The following is a 12,081-nucleotide window of genomic DNA, read 5'->3' as shown; positions in this document are numbered from 1 at the left end:
CTGAGACATAACTAATCTCCAAATCTTCCATCCCAGGTGGTTTATAATTACCCCCCCCCTTTTCCCCTACCTTATTTATGAGGAGGGGCTTTGACACACCATATGGGAGACCACAGGAGCTTCAGAGATTTGTACAAAGTCTAAAAGCTGCAACGCTCACTGTACACTCAATGCTGTCTGGCACTAAAGATTGAGGCTTATGTGAACAGGGTTATGAGCTTTCCAGAAATAGTCACCACTCGCTGATGTATCAATGAAACACGTAACCAAGCAGAACTGGGCACCTTCTTAATTCTCAGGGACGGCTCCACTGAGAAGAAAGGCGTTTTGTCAGGTGGACACCATGCAGTCCTTGTACCATGGCTTGAGCAACCCCAACTGATAACAGACAGGTACTACAGATGCAGCACAATGCAGATCGTGTGCCAGAGGCAGGAAAGGGAGATTTGCATTTACAAGTGACTCTTTGAAAGAAATGAATTGCTTGTGCGGTTGCTTGCTTGCTTGCTTCTCTCTCTCTCTCTCTCTCTCTCTCTCTCTCTCTCTCTCTCTCTCTCTCTCTCTCTCTCTCCCTCCCTCCCTCCCTCCCCAATACAATTAGTTGGTCTCCAAGGTGCTACTGGAAGGAATTTTTTAATTTTGTTTCGACTACAGCAGAGCAACATGGCTACCTACCTCTATCTATCTATCTATCTATCTATCTATCTATCTATCTATCTATCTATCATCTATCTATCTATCTATCTATCTAGTGTATTTTAATATTTCTGTTGGAAGCCACCCAGAGTGCCTGGGGAAACCCAGCCAGATGGGCGGTGTATAAATAATAAATTATTATTATTATTATTATTATTATTATTATTATTATTATCATCTATCATCTATCATCTATCATCTATCATCTATCTATCATCTAGTTACAGGTAGGTAGCCATGTTGGTCTGAGTCGAAACAAAATAAAAAAATTCCTTCAGTAGCACCTTAAAGACCAACTAAGTTTTTATTTTGGTATGAGCTTTCGTGTGCATGCACACTTCATCAGATATCTATCATCTATCTATCATCTATCTATCTACGATATCTATCATCTATCCCTTCTTTCTTTCTTTCTTTGTCTATAATCTATCATCTATCTATTTCTTTATTTATAGCTAGCATAGAACACAACTACTTTATAATATGATCACAGGACATCCACAAAGCATAAAACAAGGCAGCTACATAAGAACATGAATCATTCCCAAAATATATTATCCTTGAATCTTCCTGACATATCGCCATCCTCTCCTGCCACACCAGGGTGGCGCACCACAACCTTTGAGAACCACTGGTCTAAGTATATAATGCTGACTGGATCATCTCTATGTGTTTGATCATACTCTAAAAACAAAACAAAAACAACTCTAGATGGTTAGTGAGACAGAACTTGCCCCTGCAGAAGCCATGCTGGCTCTGCTTCAGCAAGACAGTTCTTCTATAGGCTTGGTAATTTTATCTTTCATAAAGCTTTCTCCAGACAGATGTTAAGTCAGCTATTTTTTAATTACCCGAATCCCTTTGGTTCCTTTAAAAAAAAAAAAAGTGTCACATTGCCCACTTCTCAGGTATGGAGGCTGATGTTAGGAGCAACATATAAATTCACATTTGAACTCTTTCAGAACTTTCAGGTCGATACCATCTGCACCAGGCAACCAGTGAATTTTAAATTGTCCATATGGCATTACTAATGTGGAATCAAATGGGAAAGTTAGCAGTTAAGAAGATGATGTGGTTTAAGGGAAGAGAGCGAGAGGGAGGTCTAGCCTCACACACTCAAAGCAAGGTGAGCCTTGGGGAGCTGAATTTGGGTCCCATAAAAGGGTTGTTATTTAATTCATTATTGCTGTATTTTTACTACCTGGGGAAGGGGAGATTGTCTGCCTCAGGTGCCAAATTAACTTATTTGGCCTTGGGTACCACTATGCCTGTTGTCTTTGTCCGTGGAGTTTTCTTGGCAGGGATACTGGAGTGGCTTGCCAGTTCCTTCTCCAGGTGGATCACGTTTAGTCCCATGGACTGCAAGAAGATCAAACCGATCCATTCTGAAGGAAATCAGCCCTGAGTGCTCCCTGGAAGGACAGATCGTGAAGCTGAGGCTCCAATACTTTGGCCACCTCATGAGAAGAGAAGACTCCCTGGAAAAGACCCTGATGTTGGGAAAGATGGAGGGCACTAGGAGAAGGGGACGGCAGAGGACGAGATGGTTGGACAGTGTTCTCGAAGCTACCAACATGAGTTTGACCAAACTGCGGGAGGCAGTGGAAGACAGGAGTGCCTGGCGTGCTATGGTCCACGGGGTCACGAAGAGTCGGACACAACTAAATGACTAAACAACAACAACCGCTATGCACCTGGACTTTGGGGGGTGGGCTGCCAGTTGGCCCTGTACCTCAGGCAGCAAAACGTCTTGGCCTGGCCCTCAGGGCAGTAGAGTGTGAATGGAAAAGGACAGGCAGAGACTGTGTGTACACAACATATATTGCTCGCCCCCACCCTGAATCATGGGAGCTATAGTTTACCCCTTGCAGAGCTACAATTCCCAGCACCTTTAAACTACAGACAAACCCTTTTCCTTATGCGCTGCTGCTCTCGCCACCGCAGGAACATTGCCACACCAAGCCGGTGTAACAGTGAGCCACCTTGGCTATCTCTGGCAATGTGTTTACAGAAGGAGGAGAAATGGCTCATAATGTCTGATAGCGGCTTGTGAGCTTTATTTACCTGAGTGCAACCTAAGTCTGGATCAACCTAAGTCCAAGGGAAAACAGATGTCCCAGGTTAAAGATTCCCTCCTCAGTATTGTTTGGTATTTGCTACCTTTGTGCTACCTGTAATGAACATTTTTAAAAGGTGGAATGTAGTAAAAACTACATAGTGTGTTAAGAATCACTGAATGGGCTTCTGTTTTTTACCTTGCCCTTCGTGATTCTGTGTGTATTGTTCCTGTTCTTTATGTGTGTCTAAACCAATTTTAAAAAGGGGGAAACTGGCAATATTTCCTGTCCTATACCTAAATTTCTAGCAGCCATCATACTATATCTCTGCAACCATCCTCTAAATGAGTTAGGTACCAGCACTGTGGTGGAAAATAATGCTCATCATGTATCATTCATAGGTTTGAGCTTTTAACTACTAGATGGCATGTGAGTCATTGCTGGCCAGTGTTTCCTCAGTTTCTCAGTCAGGGCACCTGGGGAATTAAGAAATGGCATACTACTAAGTCATCAGGACTGAAGCACAATTTAGTCGCAGCAAAAAAGGATTAAAAGCTCTGTTTCAGCAATGACTTCCTGCTTGGTGTTACTCAAAGAGAAAATGATGGAAAGTATTCATCCATTTGTTCTTTTCATATATCTATATACCATATGCTGGCATCAACTGCACCCAAGCATGTATGGAGGGAAACAGTTCCATGGAACACTAGCAGTAGATCCCAGAAACACAGGCCACCTGACATTTTGAGATTTGTCCAAATAATTTAGACACAATTGCATGTGCCTGCTTGCCTGGGTACAGGCTCATTAAATTACCTCTGGGTAAAACAATTTAAGAAGGATATTGAGAAACTAGAGTGTGTGCAGAGTAGGGTGACAAAGATGATGAAGGGTCTGGAAACCAAGGCTCATGAGGAATGGTTGAGGGAGTTGGGTATCTATTAAAACACAACAAACCACAAACATTAAAAACTTCCCTGCACAGGCCTGCCTTCAGATGTCAAGTAGATTTTTTATTTCTTCACGTCTGATGGGAAGGCATTCCATGGAGCGGGCACCTCCTGAATGGAGTTTAGGAAACTTGCTGTCCCAGGTTACAGACTCCCCTTGACCTAAACTGCAAGAACAAAGTCTGGCTGGTGGAGCTTCAAATTAAGCCGTCAGCCATTTGCCCTTTTTCTCTAGAGCATCCCGTTCTCTGATACCAAGGTGAAAACAGAGGTATTCGATAAATGTAAACATTCCTCCTGGAACACGCTTCAAAAAAAATTCTACCCAGACAAAACTGGTGGGGTGGGGTTACTCTTTAATGCTCTGATTCAAAGCAGGAAGGCAGCGCCAAGCATTTCGCTCTTTACCTTGTGGTCCACTTTTGCAAACTTTGCAAACTAATCCAGCGGAGAGCTGTGCCAGGCCCTGACTCATCCGCTCTTCTTAAAGGCAGGGCTGCTGAGATGCTCAGAGCGTAGAAAATGTCTCTCAAGCAAACCGCTGGCTTCTCCTGCAGGTGGCTGACTTTCTGGATAGCTCTGTCCATTGTGGAAGGTAAGTCTTGTGTGGTTGTGATATTTTCCCGTTGTAATTCAGCATTCAAGAGCATATGTGTGTACGGTGATGCATGAGTGACAGCTGTATTGCAAATACCAGATATTAAACTGTCAAATATCAGGTTGTTGTAGGGAAGGGGCAGTTTTGTGATTTTAACATGTGAAGATAGTATCTGTCTCATTTGAGATACCTTTAAGGCTGGCCTAGTTTGTTTGGAGCTTATTACATAGGCAATTCTAGTAAATTTTGAGGTGCTGCTTGTGGGGAAAACACTACAAAAATATCACATAATTTGGAAACGCAGGGCCCTTTGTCTATTCATTTATAGTTGATATAGTCCCTCAATTCATAATGTATAAGAAGGTGGTGTAAAAAGGTAAAGGTAAAGGGGCCCCTGACCATCAGGTCCAGTCGTGTCCGACTCTGGGGTTGCGGGCTCATCTCGCTCTATAGGCCGAGAGAGCCGGCGTTTGTCCGCAGACAGCTTCCGGGTCATGTGGCCAGCATGACAAAGCTGCTTCTGGCGAACCAGAGCAGCGCACGAAAACGCCGTTTACCTTCCCGCCGGAGTGGTCCCTATTTATCTACTTGCACTCTGATGTGCTTTCGAACTGCTAGGTGGGCAGGAGCTGGGACTGAGCAACAGGAGCTCACCCCGTTGCAGGGATTCGAACCGCCGACCTTCTGATCAGCAAGCCCTAGACTCTGTGGTTTAACCCACAGCGCCACCTGGGTCCCACACTGTCTGAGCCTAGCCTACCTTTTTAAAAAAAGGATCATGTTGCAGACCAGGTTTGTCCTCTTTCAGATAAATGCAATTTCTGCTCCTGCTGGGGGGGCAAGTACTGGGACGGCACAATTCCTGCCTCACTACAGCACTGTGTATGACTGAGAAGCAGACACATCTTCCTTACAGAGTCCGAGGCTAAATGCATTGGGAAGCTGGGCACGTTTTGGTGTACATGATGCTTTTCCTGCCACAATAAACTAGGCTCTAATCTTTCTAGGAAAATATTCAAGTCTTTTCTCTGGTGAAGAAAACCAGGATGTCACGGTTGAGCTGGCCACGGCAGACGGTGAGCGCATTGACAATACTGAGTTCCCAGTGGGATGTGACCCAAGAAGTAAGTATGAGAATGAAATAAGCAAAACATGTGGATGTCTTTTACAGGACAATAACAAGGACTGCAGGGAAATGTTGTAGGCTAAGTCTACCCTACAGACGGGACGCGGGTGGCACTGTGGGTTAAACCACAGAGCCTAGGGCTTGCCGATCAGAAGGTCGGCGGTTCGAATCCCTGCGACGGGGTGAGCCCCCGTTGCTCGGTCCCAGCTCCTGCCCACCTAGCAGTTCGAAAGCACGTCAAAGTGCAAGTAAATAGGTACCGCTACAGTGGGAAGGTAAACGGCGTTTCCGTGCGCTGCTCTGGTTTGCCAGAAGCAGCTTTGTCATGCTGGCCACATGACCCGGAAGCTGTCTGCGGACAAACAATGGCTCCCTTGGCCAGTAAAGCGAGATGAGCGCCGCAACCCCAGAGTCGGTCACGACTGGACCTAATGGTCAGGGGTCCCTTTACCTCTTACCCTACAGACTGCACAGGCAAAGTCTACTCTAGAATGTTACATACAGTTCCTCCAGAATACAAACTGTAACACGGTATATGGATAGTATTCACTTTTATTACATTAAAGAGAGAGCAAATATTTAGCTTGTCTAGACGGTGGAAGAAGCAAAACCACTGAAAAAAATGTTTTCACAATATTTGGTAAAATTCTACATCTAACGCACAAGTTCCATGCATTACAATTAAATTAAAATAAATGGGAGTTAAATACCATATAACTGTACTGGATCATAGATATCATATATACTGTATACTGAAGATCTCCATACAAAGAGTGCAATCCCTTTATCTCAAGGATGTGAGCACACATGCAACTTGGAACAAGAGAAGGTGGACGTAAATGCACTCTCTGAGGCATTAGAGAACCTTTCCTGTCACAAAAAGGTGTGCTTTGAGGGTTTGGAATAAGACACCCCTGAAATGGAAGCACAGCTTTGAAATGGAAGCACAGCAATGAAAAGGAGGTACAACCCCAAGTCTCACTTCTTCCTTAAGATCACCCAGGTGGCTTTCGACAAGCCGCTATACCTCGGGCCTCCTTGCAAACCCCAGCAGGGGCACTTGGATGTTGGCTTGCCTTGCAACAAAGGATGGAGAAGCTGTTTTTGGACTACAGCTCCCATCATCCATGACCACTGGCCATGATAGATGGGGCAGATGGAAGTTAACAGTTCCACAATATATGGAGGATCTGATGCTCTCTATCCCTGCCTTGTTGTAAGCAAAAGCATAAATGAAATTCTTGCATCACTCTGAAGTGCAATATAAATATGATTATGTTATTATTAAAATGCAGGCACCATGTGCGACAATTTGGCACCTGACCTAAACCACTTCTCCCTAGTTGTGCAGGAAGGCCTTAACAAGGTCTAGAGTTATATATATTACAGTGGAACCTCAGTTTATGAACACCTCGGTTTACGAATTTTCGGTTTACGAACACTATGGACCCATCTGGAACTGATTAATTCACTTTCCATTACTTTCAATGGGAAAGTTCGCTTCAGTTTATGAACGCTTCAGTTTATGAACAGACTTCCGGAACCAATTACACCCATGCTTCGGGTTAAGTACGCTTCAGGTTGAATACTCCGCGGACCCGTCTGGAACAGATTAATCCACTTTCCATTACTTTCAATGGGAAAGTTCAGTTTATGAACGCTTCAGTTTAAGTACTCCGCGGACCACCTGGAACAGATTAATCCACTTTCCATTACTTTCAATGGGAAAGTTCGCTTCAGTTTATGAACAGACTTCCGGAACCAATTGTGTTCATAAACCGAGGTACCACTGTATATATATATATTATTAATATCTATCATGTATGTATGTATGTATGTATGTATGTATGTATGTATGTATCTATCTATCTATCTATCTATCTATCTATCTATCTATCTATCTATCTATTAATGTTGGCTCAATCTGCAAGAAATGTTCCTATATAATCAAACAGTATCAGACTTTTCTAACAAACTCCATTTGCAACAGGGCTGACAAAACGGTCCAGCAGGCTGGAAAGGGAGGAAAGCAACTGCGAAATTTTCTCATTAACAACACCAACATCGCCGATCACCAAAGCAAGAACCACAACCCCCAAAACCAGGAAGGCGACAACTCACCGTATTGTGGCAGCAGCGGCCGCACCTCAGCTGTTCTATTGGAGGCCTTTTTACCCACCCAGACGTCCCGCTTTCTATCATGCTTTCGTTCCCTTTAACAGACATGCCCGTCATTATTACCCCTTGTGGAATGGCAAATCCCAAAGTGAGGACTCCTCGGAAGAGAAGTGAAGGAAAGGAGACACACAACAGAGCAAAGGACTCCCTGTGGGATCGAGCAGTACTTACTCCGGACCCCCCCCCCCAAGCCACAACAGAGAACACTTTAACGAATTTAAATCCTGGACTTAAGCCAGCAAACAGGTTAGCAGAAAAGGGCAAATCTGCAGGTGGACTTGCTCAGTTTCTGAATCTGAGATAAAGATCTACTTGTGAACAGGTAGGTGAGCAAGATTCCTTTGGGATAGAGCTGGAAAAAGGTTCTTGGTAGCAAATGGTTGTTTCTCCCAGAAATCTGAAATTCTATAAGGAAACTAGCTGGGATTCTGTAAGGTTTGATCTCTGGTAAAGGAGCAAATAGAATGAGTTTGGTTTTTCGCTACCGGCTTCTCTTGTGCTGAATTTCACCAATTATGCCCCCTGGTTTTGCCCAGTTTCAGAATTTCTGAAATCAGGAGTTGGAAATGAGACCACAACCATCTATTTGAGGCTTGGGTTTGCATACATGGGCAAGTCCTTGCCAGAGGAAGAACTGAGATTCTTGTCCAAACCTATCGGGACATTTAGACACTGTATCATTACCGTACGCGGAAATAGTCTTTTGAAAATACTTGCGGTTTTGAAATCTACACATTCTTACAGCCTGTATCATGTAGAGCTGATGTCGAACCAGCTACTGTCAAATCACCGTGCTGCGTATTCTAACAGAACGGACTGCAAGCTGCTCAAATAAATGGATTCTCTTCCTTTAGCAACACGGGTTCTTTCGGATAAATTATCCAAATAGTGATCAAAGCCAGACAGAAATTTGATTAAGGCTTTTATTTACAAGAATGAGATGTACATGTCTGAACATTGCAAAGCCACAGCGCTCAGAAATTACAGGTTATTAAGCAAGCATTGAAATCAAAATGGTATTTTTGTGGTAACACTTTTGAGGGGAGAGGTATATATTTGTATAAAGATGATGCTATTTCTTGTCACCCTGGAGAGGGTTCAGGTGTAGAATAAGCACATCTTACAATCCACAAAGGAGTTAAACAGAATATACTGAAGGTTTCACCATGAATTCCTGACAGACGTTTCACCTGGCAAAGGAAGTTTCCTCCCACTCCACAAGGAAGGCAGAGTATTTCTGGCACAAATAGTATTGATTTTATTAGCTATAAGCTGTAACGGCAGCATCAAAAACAAACATCCAGCACATGTAAAAAGCATGTTGCCATCAGTAATTTTAAAAAACAACAACAACAACCTGGAAACAAAATTAAGTATAAAAACGTCCCTGTGATAGGAGACTGCATTTAAAAATATACACCGATTTTAATAGACCAGCGAGAAATGTTTTCCAAAGTAAGAGGCAATAGCTCGTGTCAGTTAAAGGGGGAAGGACTGAAGATAACACTTCCTAGAAGGTAGGAAACATGCTAGTACTTAGCATTTGCCTCTATTTGTTCTTAGCATTGCACAAATAATCTGGTTACAATCCTACTAAGTAGTTCATTATTATTACCCCATATTGCGGATGGAAGCTGAGTGGTTTGCCTCAAACGATCTAGCGAGTTCATGTCAGAGGTGGGATATGAACGGGGTTTTTGTGGCATCAGTCGTCCTAGTCCTACTACAGCAGCTCTTTATCCACCCCAAACATTATTTAGCCCCCATTTTTTCATCATTCTAGTTTCCCTAGGTGTAGTTTCCATACAGACTCAATCAGGGCTATCTTAAGCATAGGCGGTGCCAGGGTACAAAGATCTGCCCCCCCCCTGTTGCCCAGTCCCAGGCATGCAGGAGGGCAGAGCTAGCTGGCTGCCTCAGCTTGAGGCGCAGAGCTGCCTGCAAAAGAGCCCACCATGGAGCTAAACTCTTGAGTCTTCCCCAGACTCATCACTTGGGTCCCGGACTTTCGGCATGGCGCCCCTGAGAGCCTGGCGCCCAGGTGCCCCGCACCCCTAGCGCCTATGGGTAAGACGGCCCTGGACTCCATTAATTTCTCCTACTTGTTCTTGCCCACTGCTAACTTGGAATGTTTAGAGATTCAGGAGCAATGGTTCCCCCTTCTATTTCAGCTCCTAAAATATTGACCCAAACCTTTGTCATACTCGAGTCCTTGCTCATACTTCAACCCCATCTCTAATTATACCCAGCATAATTGTTGGATTTTCCTACCCTAGTCCTTATTATTGGCTACTGGTTTGGGCTGCCGTTCTGTGTTCACATTTAGCTTAAACCCACTGAGCAGGGTTCGTCTTACCTTCACATCACCACACTTTTGACAAAGCTGGCAAGGTTGAAAGAGAGTGAGTTGCCCAAAGTCCATTTTCTTCGAAAAAATGGGCTGCTGATAATTATGAGCAGTGGTGTGTTTTTTTTCTGGGGGTACGCAGGGGTACGCATACCCCTAAACATTTCGTGAATCTAAGTTTGGCCTCATTGAGGGGCAGTATTTCAATATGAGTAGGAAAATGAGAGTACCCCTAAACATTTTTTCCCAGGAAAAAAAGCATTGCTTATGAGTGCAAATTGTTGATTAAAATGTTGGTCACATGTTGAACATGCGACTTGTGCAACCCTTACTTTTGGTAAAGCAATTGCATTCAACCAGCATAATTATCAACCACGCTGGCACTCTGGGTACCATTCTTGCAATATGCCTAATAAACAAACCTCGACATGCATTATTCAAATTTCCCTGTCACGTCTGAAGGAATGCCCATTATAGCAAAACAATAGTTCTTGGTGGGAAAAGCCTATGGACACTGACACAGAGATCAAAGTTACTTTATAAAACCAAATGCTGCTGCAGATTCGTAGATCGTTTAAGATTTGCAAGGAAAAGTGAATTTGTTAACGGAGACAATTACTCTAAGACCGGCACCCCCAAACTGCGGCCCTCCAGATGTTTTGGCCTACAACTCCCATGATCCCTAGCTAACAGTACCAGTGGTTGGGGAAGATGGGAACTGTTGTCCAAAACATCTGGGGGGCCGAAGTTTGGGGATGCCTGCTCTAAGAGGACAAAATAAAGTAGCAGAAATATGGAACAAGGGACATATTGTGTGGTGATATGAGCTTTCCGGTCAGCTAACCCAAGCCATAGAATCATGGAGTTGGAAGAGACCACAAGGGCCATCCAGTTCAACCCCCTGCCAAGCATATTTGTTTCAATTCTACCAAGAGCGGCCAATCAGGAGGCAGGGCGGTATTTGCAGCAATTATGTTAAGAAAGCTGGGTTTATGACTTGGCCGCACCACGATAGTCCTTGTTTATTATTTTAAAATGTTATTTTCATCCTATCTTTTCAATATAACAGTTGGGAGCATACTGTTAACAATGTAATACTGAGAACAAATGAGGTACGATTTTATTTTTCCAAATTTGCTGCCTTGAAAGTAGTCGAGCAAGCGGCATCCATGTTTAAGATCCCAAGAAGCTTTAGAAAATAAAACACAGCTTGCTCATTTAAAGCTGCCCTCATTATCTGCATTGCCTGATGACTTGACTGCATAGCAATATGATCCACGTGTTTTTGTGTTTCTCTTAAAAGTGGAGACCAGATCACTCCAACAGGAAACACAAATGACATTTCTGTACTGTAAAAATGTATTGGTTTTATACCAGTTTAGCTGTCATGGCTTCCCCCAAAGAACCTGGGAACTGCAGCGTGTGGACAGCGTTGAAAATTCTCTCTAAAGAATTCCAGTTCCCAATATCTGGTGGCGAGAAGGAGTCACTATCAAACCAGTTTAAATCTGTGTTGTAGATATAAAATGCTACATGTTCTGTTAGTGTTGTCCCACCAATGTACACAGTGCTTTATAGCGTCACATATCTATACACTTAAAACGTCAACAGTGCCCAGAGCTTGCAAATGTGCAAAGAAGGGTGAGCTACAAAGCAAAGCACTTGCAGATACAGATTATTTACAGACAAGAGTTTTCCAACTTCTTGGATGAGGTTTCTCAGATAAGCTCTTTAGAAAGGCCTCTTGTCAATTCACATTATCCGGGATGGGATGGGATGGGGCGGGGGGGGGGGTATACATTCACCAGAACTCAAGGAGAATGTGCACACAATCCAGCCATAAAGGGGGAGCTCTGCACATTTCCTGGTCAATAATACATAATCTCCAACAGGCCTTGGGAAATGTGCATACAGTATAATCAACTGAATTTTCATATGTTCTTCAGCCATCATGCATAATCTCTAACAGGCTTTGGGGGAAGTGAATATCTCAAATGCGTTTTGCGCATTCGCTGAAATATAAACACATTATCCAGTCAGCATGCAGGGTCTCCAAGAAGCATGAGCTATAAAGCCTTAAAAGGCTCAAACCTGGCATACCTCAAGGATCGCCTCTCCCCATATGAACC

General features: G+C 43.6%; 1 long non-coding RNA gene across 1 annotated transcript; it reads left to right on the top strand.

Moving 5' to 3' along the window:
* Positions 1–4,169: 4,169 nt before the first annotated feature.
* LOC148683772 (uncharacterized) lies at positions 4,170–7,541 on the top strand. Its single transcript, XR_015946689.1, has 3 exons — positions 4,170–4,298; positions 5,309–5,425; positions 7,418–7,541. It is a non-coding gene; the product is annotated as an uncharacterized LOC148683772 (long non-coding RNA).
* The last annotated feature ends 4,540 nt before the right edge of the window (positions 7,542–12,081 follow it).

Source organism: Zootoca vivipara, chromosome 12 (genome assembly GCF_965207765.1).
Source record: "Zootoca vivipara chromosome 12, rZooViv2.hap1.1, whole genome shotgun sequence".
NCBI lineage: Eukaryota > Metazoa > Chordata > Lepidosauria > Squamata > Lacertidae > Zootoca > Zootoca vivipara.
This window is presented reverse-complemented; position numbering and strand designations above follow the sequence as displayed.